Raw genomic sequence first — 14,932 nt, 5'->3', positions numbered from 1 at the left:
ATTTCGAATGCTTCTAGCATTGGTATACAAAAATTGCAGATTCCTTCTAGATCTTGTACCGGCTTTAGAACTGATATATAAGTCACTAACTACCGTAGTCCTATGTCGATTTTTATCCCCTCTCTTCTGCAATTTATTCTGCCTATAAGGATCAATAAATACACAATCAGTGCTAAAGTTTCTCTCTCTTACACTCAACCTTTTCAATATTAGTTTCCCTGCCCAATAACTTCAACCTGTTCAGAAAACAATAACTTCTTCAATCGCTTATGTCCTTCCATGTTAAGATGCAGTCCATCTCCAGCATACAACTGCCTTTTTCCTTCAAACACACTCCAAACATCAACAAACTCCAGACCTCTTTTTCTGCACATTCTTGCAATCATATCATTCATTATCATTGCTCGTCTACTTAACTCGTAATTGTCAAAACGAGGCAGCACACACACTATTCTCCCATTGACACTTTTCCTCTTCACAATATCTAATAATGTTCTTAAATCTTTTCCTACCCGATTTATACTACCTCTCAGGTCATTCGTACCCACCATAACTATCATCTTGTCTGTTTCATGCCCTCTCTTTATTGCTAAAGCCACTCTTTCTATTGTCCCATCAGCCAAGCACTCCTCATGCATACCACTCTCCATACCCTTAATCATAGAATCACCATATATTTTACCACTCATAACTTCATTCAAGTCCACACTCATGGACTCATTCTCTACACTATTCAGCATGACTCTCCCAGCTTCATTACTCAACTCTCTATTACTTACCCCCCCACTCTCACTACATCTCATTTCTTCTAGGCCACTTGTGGTTTTATTATGTTGACTCCCAATCACTCCCATACTATTTATTACTGAATCATTAACCAAAGACTCACCCATATGTAATCCTGTTCTAGTTACTTCAGCTAAAGTAATCTCTATAGTCCTAATTTCTCTGTTTAACACATTAAACTCAGCTTTAACTTCCAGTATCTCCTTACCGATCACTTCCACTTCCTCATGAAGAAGATGAAGGTCATTTTTCATTTTCATAAACTCCTGCCGAAGTTCTTCCGCTACGGTCCCGATGTCAGCTTCCATTCCTAAACGCTCCAGCCTATCCCGACACTTCTCACATACGTCGACATTTTCCTTCTTCTCATTTTGCCAGACCGACCACAGATCCTTCACATTTTTCGGTGCATACATATAGCAGTTTCCGCAACGCATCCATTGCGAAAAATCTAACGCTGAGCCAGCCTTTCGTGTAGTAGTAGAAGTCCTGCGCGCCGCTGACGTACGTTTCTTGTTGGACGCCATCTTTACACGTTGATATAGTGAAACAAACGGCAGTGAAAACACAATGTATACAACACAGTTCCAAACAATAATACCACTGAAGGACACTTGTTTCTAACCGATGCACAATTGCAGCACAATTTGTGACAAAAAGCCACACTATATTTAACTTTAAAAACACGTTTTCTAGACTAGCTAAACTCGACCGCCACATTTATCAAGGACACTAGCGCCAGAGGTGATAATGTACATCCTTGTCTAACACCAGATTTAACATGAAATCATCTTCCTTCATTTCTAACTGCTGACTTACAACTCAGAAGTACTGCTTGATATAATGCTTCATTGACACCATATAACTGTAGCATTTTGAATAGCTTCTCTCTTGGCACCTTGTCATATGCCTTTTCCAGATCTACAAAACTTACAGATCTTGATTTCTCTACTATTTGTCAAAATAGTAGAGAAATCAAGCCAACATTATGAAGGAAAGTGGTATTAAACCTGATATCAAAATTGGAGATGTTAATGTCAGCTCTTTGCTTTATGCAGATGATGTTATACTTCTAAATAAATCTGCTACAAGTCTGCAAGATTCCCTGACTAAAGTGAATAACTGTTGTAATAGATATGGTATCAAGGTCAGTATTTAAAATACAAAGACAATGAAAATAGGCAGAATCATTGAAAATGTCAACTGCATTGTGAATGGAGAACCTATAGAAGAAGTAAAACATATCAGCTACTTAGGCATGATTTTTAGTGAAGATGGTAGATTAAATATGGAAATAGACAACAGAATCAACAAAGCTGATATGTTATGAAGTAAACTGAATAAATTTATATGGAATAAGAGAGAAATTAGCTATATACAAGACAGTATTCAAGTCAATTTTAACTTATGGATCTGAGAGCTGGGCCATAAGTTAAAACACTTAACCAAAGACTAGAGACCGCAGATATGAGTCCATTGCCATCAATGGCAATATCATATTAAAAATGAGGGTATTAGGATATAACTTGATGTTTTCAGCATCCAGGAATACGTTAGCAGAGCTAATCTCAGGTGGTATAGTCACTTAAACAGAATGTGCGAGGAAAGATTAGCAAAACAAGTGTTCTCTGCCAGGTTGGTAGGAAAAAGACCCAGTGGAAGACCAAGATATAGGTGGATTGATGCAGTAAAAATGCCTTAGGAGATAGAAATATAAGATCTGATAATGTTGGAGTCTTGACAGGTAACAGACTGATTTGGAGGAAAATTGTAGATAAGAAGTTAGTAAAGATGTAATTTTTCACGTAGTAAAATCATATTCTGTACACTCCCTCGAGGGTATATATTTGGAATTTGATGATGATGATGATATCTATCTATACAGGCTTGATAAAAATGCTCTCCTGTAGCAAGTAGATTTTGCTAGCTGGCGAGTAAAATAATTTGTTCACAGAGTGAACAAATTATTATTATTTTATGGCATCTCCGTGGAAACCTGGAGACTCATCGCTGGAGACCCAAATCAACCATCATATACATTCTATCATACCTCTCCTTGAATCCATTCCACTCGCTCATCACTCTCCATGCAAAAAATCTGATATGCACCCTCTTACACTAGTTCTCTATTTGTCATATATGTTGAAAATTTTCTGTCTTTTCCTCTTTTCTCTTGTCCTCTCTTTTCTGGTAATCTGCAAAGCAGAGTTACCATAATTACCATATATGAGAATTTTATTCTCATATATGGTAAAATAACTCAAATTACTTGGATGTTACGTTATAACAGTTATGATTCGGCCATAACTTTGTAACCTTCAACCTATTTTCTTAGAGAGTATTCCATAGACCTATCACCATCTTGGTCACTCGTCTATGAATCCTTGACCACCTCCTCGTCCCCAAGAAATACAGGTGACCAAATCTGTGTGCAGTAGTCAAGATATGGCCGAATCATAACTGTTATAATGTAACATCCAAGTAATTTGAGCTATTTTACCATATATGAGAATAAAATTCTCATATATGGTAATTATGGTAACTCTGCTTTGCAGATGACATCGTCCCCTGTTGAAGAAGACTCAGCAAGGCTGGAACAGACATTGCAAACACTATACACAGAAGGAAAAAGATCATCAAATTCCTGACATGTACCCTCAAGGGGTATACAGGATATGATAGTACTACATGAAAAATTTACATCATTACTAACTTCCTATCTACAATTTTCCTCCAAATCAGTCTGTTACCTGTCAAGACTCCAACATTATCAGATCTTATATTTCTATCTTCTAAGGCACTTTTTACTGCATCAATCCACCTATATCTTGGTCTTCCTTTGAGTCGTTTTCCTGCGAACCTGGCAGAGAACACTTGTTTTGCTAATCTTTCCTAGCCCATTCTGTTTAAGTGACCATACCACCTGAGATTAGCTCTGCTAACGCATTCCTGGATGCCGACAATGTCAAGTTCTTTCCTAATATCCTCGTTTTTAATATGATATTGCCATTGATGGCATCTGTTCACGCCTATAATCTTTCTCAGGACTCTCATATCTGCAGTCATCATCTTTGGTCAAGTGTTTTACTTTTGACCCAGCTCTCAGATCCATAAGTTAAAACTGGTTTGAAACTGTCTTGTATACAGCTAATTTAGTGTTCCAACTAATTTCTCTCTTATTCCATATGAATTTATTCAATTGACTTCCCATCATACCAGCTTTGTTGATTCTGTTGTCTATTTTTATATTTAATTTACCATCTTCACTAAAAATCATGCCAAAGTAGCTGAAATCTTTTACTTGTTCCACAGGTTCTCCATTCACAACACAGTTGACATTTTCAATGATTCTACCTATTTTCATTGTCTTTGTCTTTTTATTGCTGACCTTCATACCATATCTATTACAACAGTTATTCAATTTAGTCAGAGAATCTTGCAGACTTGTAGCGGATTTATTTAGAAGTATAACATCATCCGCATAAAGCAAAGGGTTGACATTAACATCTCCAATTTTGATATCATGTTTAATACCACTTTCCTTCATAATGTGATCTATATAGATAATGAATAACAGAGGGGATAATGTACATCCTTGTCTCACACCAGATTTAACATTAAACCATCTTCCTGTACTTCCTTCAATTCTAACTGCCGACTTACAACTCAAATAAAGACTAAGTATTGCTTGATATAATGCCCCATATAACTGTAGAGTATTGAATAACTTCTCTCTTGGCATATTGTCATATCTATCTATCTATCCCACAGGCCTTTAAGGCCCACAACCTTCCAAGCATGCTTGGATTTCGTAACCGAAATACGAGGATAGAATGGTCACTCCTATGCCTCAAGGTATTCTTGGCTGTATCCGTGTGTGTTCACGGGCCGGTTTGCCTGCTTGCGGGATGAAAAACGCCAGATAAACTGGCGGGAAAAACCCTACTGCCCGCGCCCAAGACCGGCTAACTTGGCTATGGCTGAGGAAGATCCTTCAGCTCCTCACGTCTCCGACGGGAATCGAACCTAGGACACTCCTTCCCCAGGCATATGGTTGCGAAGCGCAAAGCCACTAGGCTAACCGCGCGGACCATATTGTCATATGCCTTTTCCAAATCGACAAAACTTAAATACAGATCTTTGTTATATTCCCATGCTTTCTTGACTTTGTCGTAAAGTGAAGATCTGATCCTGACAGCCTCTATTTGGCCTAAATCTAGCTTGTTCTTCACCAAGCTTTTCTTCCACAATTCTTCTCAACCGTTTCTCAAGTATGCTTGCATAGATCTTGCCAGGAACACTCAGTAGGGAAATACCTCTGTAATTCTCACATTGTTTTATTTCCCTTTTTATATACATGGGTGCTATTAGAGCTCTACTCCAATCATCGGGAATTCGTCCCTCTGTCCAGGCTTTCTGAACTATGCAGTGTAGCCACTGTAAGACTTTTATACCCCCATATTTCAACATTTCAAGCCTTAGATGGCTTTTTCTACTTCAAGTATGGATATGTATTCCTGACTGCAATGCCTGGTCAGTGTTTTTTACCACTGTGCTGTCATCACTGCTTGTGTCATTTAGCAGTTTTTCAAAGTAATTACTCCATACTTCAAGGATATCTTTTTCTACCATTTTCTTGTCACCTTTATCATCTCTAACTCCTTTTACAGCACTCTTTCCTCCACTCCTAAGCTTCTTCAACAACCTCCAGAATATTTTGCCACCTTCTTGATATTTATTTTCTATGTTCTTGCCAAAGTCTTTCCATGACTTTTGTTTAGCTAGTTTTACAGTGTTTAGCTTTCTTACATTTGTCTGTATTTTCTAAGAGCAAACGCTGACTTATATGCTAGGAACTTTTGATATGCTTTCTTCTTTTCCTTCACTGCCTCTTTAACTTCCTGTGTCCACCATGGAGTTCTGATTTTTCTATCCTTGCAGACATGCCTCTCTGGTTGAATCAATCAAGGTTTTCTTCAAAGCTTGCCACTGAATCTCCAAGGTTTGGTTCCTGTTCTCAAACTCTTTCATTTTTTCTTCAATAATCTTTGTGTATTTTAGTCTGCAGTTCACATCTGAGAGCTGCTCAACTTTTATTCGCTTTAAAACTTTCTTACATGCTATTCTTTTCATTATTTAATTCAATTTTATCCTTCTTAAGACTAAATAGTGATCGCTTCCAATTTCAAATCCTCTGTACACTGGTGTCCTGCACCAGGGAGAAGATATCACTATGAACAATAACATAGTGAATGAGACTTATTCCTTGACTCTTCTCTCCATGTGAATTTGTGCACATTTTTATGTTGGAACATGGTGTTAGTAATAACCAGTCCATGTCCTGAGCAGAAATCCAAAAGGCATTTGCCATTATTATTGGCTTTGCTCTTTTCTTGAAATTTTCCCAAAATATTTTTGTATGTCTGACAATCATTTCCTGCTCTGCTATTTAGATTCCCAACAAGGACCAACTTTTCCCTTTTCATTGTCAGTTGCTTTTTCTAAAGCATCAAAAAATTCCTCCACTTCTACTTTAGTAGAACCTTCTGTGGGACCATAGGCACAAATAAGTCTTATTGTCCAATTCTCCATTCTGATATTTGCCCACATCACTCTACTTGAGACTGCCTGCCATTCAAGAAGATTAGCGTTGTATTCTGTGTTGAATACTATGGCTACAACTTCTTTTCCTGAATATAACATTTTGTATTTATTGTTCAGAAAGATCTCACCAGTTTTTGTCTTTTTTGTTTTGGTCACCCCTATTATGTCGATCTGGTACTTATCTAATTCCTCAGCTAGCTCCATTTCTTTGCCATTCAGGCTTCTTATGTTGATAGTACCGAACTTTAACTCTGGTGATGTTGAGTTGAAGTGTGCTTTCAGATTTGTTCCAGTAGCTTACTTTTCACTGTTTGCCCTGGTTCCCTGGCAAAAACAAAGGGGGGCCTTGCAAATCCCCATCCTGCATGAAATTTTGTCATGTTGTACCATCATTTTCTATATTGGTTTAAGCCAATAAGACTACAATTTGGTTGGGCTAAATCCCAAATTGTCAGCCCATCCTCGTTCATTCAGTATCCAGGTAGATACCCAACAGGATGCACCACGAGAAAAAGAGGATTGGACATTAGGTAAGAAGCCCTGGTCGGTTCTTTGCATTCCTTTAAAGGCTATGTGGAGGTCTCCTCTCAGTTATACAGCATTGATCCTTAAGCACCCCGACTAAATATCAACTTTGAAAAAAAAAAAAAAAAAAACTAAAACAATGATATTTTGACAACAGGAGTTACTGTCATGTTACTGAACAGAGTTACCATAAACAGATTTCAACTGGAAAATGTGAAACATTTCGCATATCTTGGATGCCGCATGACTTGGACCCCAAAAAAGAGAGAAAAATTAGAATATCTGGAGCAACAACTATTTGAAACACCATGGACCAAATATGGAAGAGCCCAGCTATAAAGATGTAAACTAAACTGCATGCATTATAGAAACCTGTACGTCAGCAGCATGCTCTATGAATGTGAGGCCTGGGTACTCCTGAGAGAATCTGAAAGGAGGATATTAGGATTTGAGATGAAGTGCTATAGAAAAATCTTGAGAATAAGCTGGATCCAGAAAGTGAACAATGAGGAAAGCTACAGATGAATACAACCAAAAGAAAACCTGATCCAGAAAATAATCAAAAGGAAACTACATCTCTTTAGCCATATATGTAGAATGAACGATGAGAGGAAAATAAAAATGCTACTGTTTGAAGGAAAGAACAAAAAAGAAGACCAAACAGAGAATAGAGCGATGACATTTCAAATGGTGCAGAAACTCTATACACAAACTGAGTCATCTTGCACAAAATAGAATGCAATGGAAGAATCATATCAAGATGGGTTGGACCCATGGTTGTTGATGATGATGATTTTATCAACTTTTGCAATATGCCCTGTGAACGTCCTCCATTATCCCCAAGTACCCCCATCAGTTTTCTGCAATCCAGTACCATCAGTATGATACACTATATGTAACCTTTTCAACGCAAAGTTCATAACCTTACATTTTGCAACATCAAATTGACAATCGTTATCCTTTGCCCACAACGGCAATTTATTTAAATTATCCTGCAGGATATCTACATCATCTTTATCAACTGTTGCTCTCCTCAGATTTGCATCATCAGCAAACAACTGAATATCCCTTCTTAAAGCTTTCCCTATGTCATTGATATACAAATTAGAGAGTAGTGGTCATAGTACTGAACTCTAAGGTACTCTGCTAGTCATCATCATTCTCTTAGATTCCACTCGACCATATACTACTCTCTGGTGTCTGTCCATCAGCCATCTCCTATCCTTGCTGCTAGCCTCATATCCATTCCCATTTGCTTCAGTTTTTGTAATAGTTTTCCATGTGGTATTCTGTCAAATGGCAAAATGTGAATAAGTTACTAAGACAGGACCTACCCTTTACAACGCCATGCTGCCCACTGCAGAGTATTGCATCCCTATCCACCCACTCTTGTATTTTACCTTTCATGAACTTTTCTAATACTTTAACAACCACTCCTGATATATTAATTGGGCTGTAGTTTGCTATCTCTGTCTTAGAGCCACATTTATACAATGGTACTATCTTGCCCTCTTTCCACTCCATTTGAACCCTGTCAGAGTTGAGACAGATTGAACAACTTCATCAGGGCAATGCTTCATTCTCTTGCACATTCACGTAGTACATAGGCTGATATGCCATCCAGTCCCACTGCTTTGTTCACATTTATATTTTTTAATATGCTGAACACCTGTTCATCTACCTCAATGTTGATATTCATCTCTGTAAAATCATCACCTGGATGATATACCTTTGCAAAATGATTACTCAGCAAGTGAACTATTTCTTTTGGATCAGTCACCTTCCTACCATGCACATTGTTTAAAGTCATTCTTATTAGTCATTTTTCAAGTTTCAAGTAAGAGGAAAAATGACTATGATCATTTTTCCTCTTACTTGCTACATAACGAAAAAACTCTTTTGGGTTTACTTTGGCCTGTTTGGCTAATTCTCTCTCATAGTCTGATTTGACCTTCCTTACCATACTAATTCATGCCATCTGTTCACGCCTATAATCTTTCTCAGGACTCTCATATCTGCGGTCATCATCTTTGGTCAAGTGTTTTACTTCTGACCTAGCTCTCAGATCCATAAGTTAAAACTGGTTTGAACACTGTCTTGTATACAGCTAATTTAGTGTTCTGACTAATTTCTCTCTTATTCCATATGAATTTATTCAATTGACTTCCCACCATACCAGCTTTGCTGATTCTGTTGTCTATTTCTATATTTAATTTACCATCTTCACTAAAAATCATGCCAAAGTAGCTGAAATCTTTTACTTGTTCTGCAGGTTCTCCATTCACAACACAGTTGACATTTTCAATGATTCTGCCTATTTTCATTGTCTTTGTTTTTTTATTGCTGACCTTCATACCATATCTATTACACAGTTATTCAATTTAGTCAGAGAATCTTGCAGACTTGTAGCGGATTTATTTAGAAGTATAACATCATCCGCATAAAGCAAAGGGCTGACATTAACATCTCCAATTTTGATATCATGTTTAATACCACTTTCCTTCATAATGTGATCTATATAGATAATGAATAACAGAGGGGATAATGTACATCCTTGTCTCACACCAGATTTAACATTAAACCATCTTCCTGTACTTCCTTCAATTCTAACTGCTGACTTACAACTCAAATAAAGACTAAGTATTGCTTGATATAATGCCCCATTGACACCATATAACTGTAGCGTATTGAATAGCTTCTCTCTTGGCTCCTTGTCATATGCCTTTTCCAAATCGACAAAACTTAAATACAGATCTTTGTTATATTCCCATGCTTTCTCAACTATTTGTCGTAAAGTGAAGATCTGATCCTGACGGCCTCTATTTGGCCTGAACCCAGGCTTGTTCTTCACCAAGCTTTTCTTCCACAATTCCTCTCAACCATTTCTCAAAGTATACTTGCATAGATCTTGCCAGGAACACTCAGTAGGGAAATACCTCTGTAATTCTCACATTCAGTTTTATTTCCCTTTTTATATATGGGTAGTATGAGAGCTCTACTCCAATCAGCGGGAATTCGTCCCTCTGTCCAGGCTTTCTGAACTATGCAGTGCAGCTACTGTAAGACTCTTATATCACCATACTTTATGCATTTCTAGTCTAATATCATCTACAGGATTCTTTCCACATTTCAAGCCTTTGATGGCTTTTTCTACTTCCAGTATGGATATGTATTCCTTACTGCATGCCTGGTCAGTGTTTTTTACCACTGTGCTGTCATCACTGCTTGTTTCATTTAGCAGTTTTTCAAAGTAATTACTGCATACTTAAAGGATATCTTTTTCTCCCGTTTTCATGTCACCTTTATCATCTCTAACTCCTTTTACAGCACTCTTTCCTCCATTCCTAAGCTTCTTCAACAACCTCCAGAATATTTTGCCACCTTCTTGATATTTATTTTCTATGTTCTTGCCAAAGTCCTCCCATGACTTTTGTTTAGCTAGTTTTACACAGTGTGTAGCATTCTTGCATTTGTCTCTATATTCTCTAAGAGCACAAGCTGACTTATTTGCCAGGAACTTTTGATATGCTTTCTTCTTTTCCTTCACTGCCTCTTTAACTTCCTGTGTCCACCATGGAGTTCTGATTTTTCTATCCTTGCATACAACCTCACCACATGCCTCTCTGGCTGAATCAATCGGGGTTTTCTTCAAGGTTTGCCTCTGAATCTCCAAGGTTTTGTTCCTGTTCTCAAACTCTTTCATTTTTTCTTCAATAATCTTGTATGTGAAATACGACTTCTGCATTACTTCAATCTTGGTACCCTTCTGGGTCTAGCTCCTGTTGATAAGACCTCAATAATGGTCAAAACTGGTTTAGGTAGTGGCTCTTTCCATAATACATGGCATTATACACATTTGTAAGGATGTGTATAATGTAATACCCTTACACCTGTAAGGATACGTGCTTTGCATTATGAGATATTAACACGTTCATTGCCAATCATGCGATATCGCGTGATGAAGTTCTCACCGAACGGCTGATCACGCGTTATCGCGTGGACGTCGCTATCAAGTAAAAAAAAATTTGGCCACCACACGAAATTCCAATTTTCAGCTTGGCAGTGAACGTGCAGAGCCCCCCCCCCCCCTAGTGTGTGTGTGTGTGTGTGTGTGTGTGTGTATAGAAAGTGTTTGCACTGTTTGGTTCTTTAAAGCAGTACTTCTGTTTACAAAATCAAAGGTTATTGAGTAAAATTTGCATTGTAATAACTTGCCATAGTTTGCTACACTGATTCGAGAAATAACATCTGTTTTTTGAGTCATAGTGTAAGGAATTTTTACAAACCAGGAAAACATATTTATTTTAATCTAATAATCAAATAAACATAAATATTTTAGGTAAAAAATATGAATCAAATACAGAAAAAATAAATAAAAGAATTATTACGGGGTACTCCAAGGAATCCTTAGACTCATCGAGGGGAGGCCCTAAACATCATGTCAACAACTATTCAACATCCACACAGTATCTATCATACTTATTCCACTCATTCACCACTCTCTAAGTAAAAAAATTTAGTTCTAACACCCTTGCTAACCACACTCTTGCCAGTTTCCATGGGGGGAGGAGTCCTGTTCTGAAAAATATCCTCTGAATTAATCTTATAGAAACCCTTCAATAAGTTGAATGTCTCAATCATATCACTCCTTTTCCGCCTATCAACGAATTTCGGCAACCCACAAATCTTCAATCTGTTCTCGCAAGGTTCATTCCGTAGACCTGCTATCATCTTAGTCATCTCTGGATCCTCTCTACCTCCTCCCCATCAAGAAGAAACCCTGGCACCCAGATCTGGGCACAGTAGTCAAAATGGGGATCTTATCAAGTCTCAATACAGAGGAACAATAATTTGCTTGTCAAAGTATTCTTCAGTAACCAAGTGATTTGATGAGCTGATTTAGCCACTTTTGCAATGTCCCCCACTAAACTTCAACTCCCTATCCGCCAACACTCCCAAATCCCTGGCCTCGTCAATCTCCTGGAGTACAGTTCCACCAATGTGGTATACTGCTGCTAATCTTTTCACCCCAAAATGCATAACCTTACACTTTGCCACATTAAATTGACATCCATTCTCCTTAGCCCAGTCCTCCAATCTATTCAAATCATCCTACAAAATTTTGACATCATGTGCATTCACTATTGCTCTACCCAACTTTGCATCATCAGCAAACAAATGAACAGTTCCTCTCAAATCCTTTCCTATATTGCTAATGAACAAATTAAATAGTAGTGGTCCAAGAACAGAACCCTGTGGCACACCACTAGTCACAGGCCGTTCTTTTGGACTCTACTCCTGAATAAACTACTCTCTGATATCTCTCCATCAACCACCCTCCTATCCATTTCACCAATCCTATATCTATCCCCATATGCTGCAGTTTACTGATTAGAATTCCATGTGGTATCCTGTCAAAGGCCTTGGCAAGGTCCAGCTGTATCACTGTAAACCCATTACCCTTATTCAGTTCAGCCATCACTGTGTAAAAACGTGAGCAAGTTACTGAGGCATAATGTACCCTTCACAAAACCATGCTGTTCCCCATACAGTATCACAGTTTCATCTATCCATTTCTGTATTTTACTCTTGACTACTTTATCCAAAACCTTGACAACGACTCCTGATATGCTGATCAGTCGGTAATTTGCAACAGCAGTCTTGGAACCTCCTTTATGCAGTTGCACTATTTTCCGCTCTTTCCACCCCTCCCTCCCCTTTGGGACTAACCCAGTCCCGAGAACGGTTATATAAAAGTAAATGTTTGCTCATAACCCGATTTGATTGTCTCATCATTGTATTGTAAACTAAGTGTCACATCTTCTAGTTGGTGAAAGTGACCATGGAGTAATCACTTTGGTTGCATTTAGCCATATCAGGACTTTTGTGATAAAGGGTTATATGTGGAACTGTAATGTGGGTGATTATGGCAAACTGAGAAGGCTGCTTGCACTGATATCATGGAATAATTGTCTGAGAAGAAAATCAATGCTGCTTGGTCTCTACTTAGAAAGTGTCTGGAAGAGATAGTGAATGACTGACTGTATTCCAATGATCAGGAGATTAAATAAGGTAGGTGTAAAATGGATGACTGATGAGGTGAAGCATGCAGTCTGGAAGAAAAAGGCATTGTGGAGCCAGCTCAGGATGATGAAGGTAATCAGTTACATGGAGAGCAAGGAAAGTGACTCACTTAATAAGGGTAGCAAAAGTACAGTATGAGCAGCAGTTAGCAAATGACACTGAAAGAAACCTTATGGAGTTTTTTTGATATGTGGCCAGTAGAAGGAAAAATGATTGTGTGAGGATGATGTTGGTTAGTGATAATTGGAAAATGATAAACACTGAGAGGATATAGTAGAGGTGTTTAATGAACAGTTAAAGCACTCAATCCTTGTGATTGTAGCCTAATGCAGAATTTGGAAGCAGTGAAAATGGGGGAGGAACCACTGATGATGAGTGAGCAGGAAGTATATGAAGAATTCGGTAAACTTGATGGTATATCACTGCGTGTCTTAAGGGAATGTTTTAGGGAGTTAACAGTTTTAACATATATTTTTAACATGAATCTTAGATTAGCCCAGGTTCCAAAGGAGTGGAAAGATGGCAAAATTGTTCCACTTCATAAAGGGGTTGATAAGACTAAGGCTTCTAATTATAGGCCAATCTGCTTATCTGGAGTTGTGGTTAAGGTGTTGGAGAAGTTTTGAGGACAAAGATACAGAACTGGGTGGATAGCAGTAAACTCTCTTTAATGGACAGCATGAACTGCTAAAGAAAGATCATGTTTTATCAAAGGCTTTTGATAGATTGCCACATGATAAACTAGTAATTAAATTGGAACAGATGGGGTTGGATAGTAGATTAGTGCATTGAATTGGAGGTTTGCTGTATGATAAGTATCAGCAGGTTGTGTATGCAGTGGCGGATTAAGGATAGTTGAGGCCCCTAGGCAAATTATATTCCCCCCCCCCCAAAATAATAAAATAAAAGTTAGGTGGCAAATAAATGAAATTTTATGCTTTTGTATTTTTTGAACTTCTGGATTTTTCTGCCTGTTAAAGGATTATAAATAAAACTTTTTATTTTTAATTTTTTTATCAGTTTTTTTTTTACTTGCACTACATTGAAAACACGAAAAGTCACACTGAAAAGTTATTTATGAAACAAACACCTCACTCTTACACGATTCAATAACAAATGAAGTTAAGGAGCAACCAGGCGAAACTTCCTATCTCGGCAATGCAATCAGTTTTCGTGACCTCGAAGCTGTCAACAGCGCCGACATTGGTAATGCGGTTTAATTTAAAGCATAGATAGCACGCGCTGTTCAAAATACAAAGCTTGTCAACTAGTGCCGACATTGGTATTGCAGCATTATTTAAAGCATAAATAGTGCCTGCTGTTCAAAATACGTATTAAAACGTAATAATTGTTTTGAAAAACTTTTCGTTTAAAATAATCAAGATTTTTATGATGTTTACTGAAAACATTAATCTATTTTAAAACACTATAGGAAAATGTCTTGGTCTCCCCCCCCCCCCCCAAAGCTTGAGGCCCATAGGCACATGCCTCATTGCCTTAATGGGTAATCCGCCACTGTGTGTATGGGGGAATGATATCCGAGAAGAGGAAAATTACTAGTGGTATTTCCCAGGGATCTGTTTTTATTATTATTACGTGATCCCTCTAGGGGAGGTCAGACTTATCAAGGGAGGGCACCTAATCTACAGCTCTCTGTCTCCACCAACTCAATCCATCAACTACAATGAACTGCAGCTACCATCATCATTTACCTCCCACGACCACCACTAGTATTTTCACAGACAATCACAAACATCCATGTCCACAGCGGGATTCGAACCCACAGCTTTTTTTTTGGCTGGAGAGCAGATGTGCTAACCACTCGGCCAATCAGGCCAGCCCATAGTTGTTTAATGTGTCTGTAAATGACATTGGAAAGGGCTTAAATGGTGATATACAGTTGTGTGCAGATGATGCATGATTAGAGAGCGTT

Source organism: Typopeltis vanoorti, chromosome 13 (assembly GCF_054136105.1).
Source record: "Typopeltis vanoorti isolate ZY-2024b chromosome 13, IOZ_Tvanoo_1.0, whole genome shotgun sequence".
Taxonomy (NCBI): domain Eukaryota; kingdom Metazoa; phylum Arthropoda; class Arachnida; order Uropygi; family Thelyphonidae; genus Typopeltis; species Typopeltis vanoorti.
Note: the sequence above shows the minus strand (reverse complement) of the source record.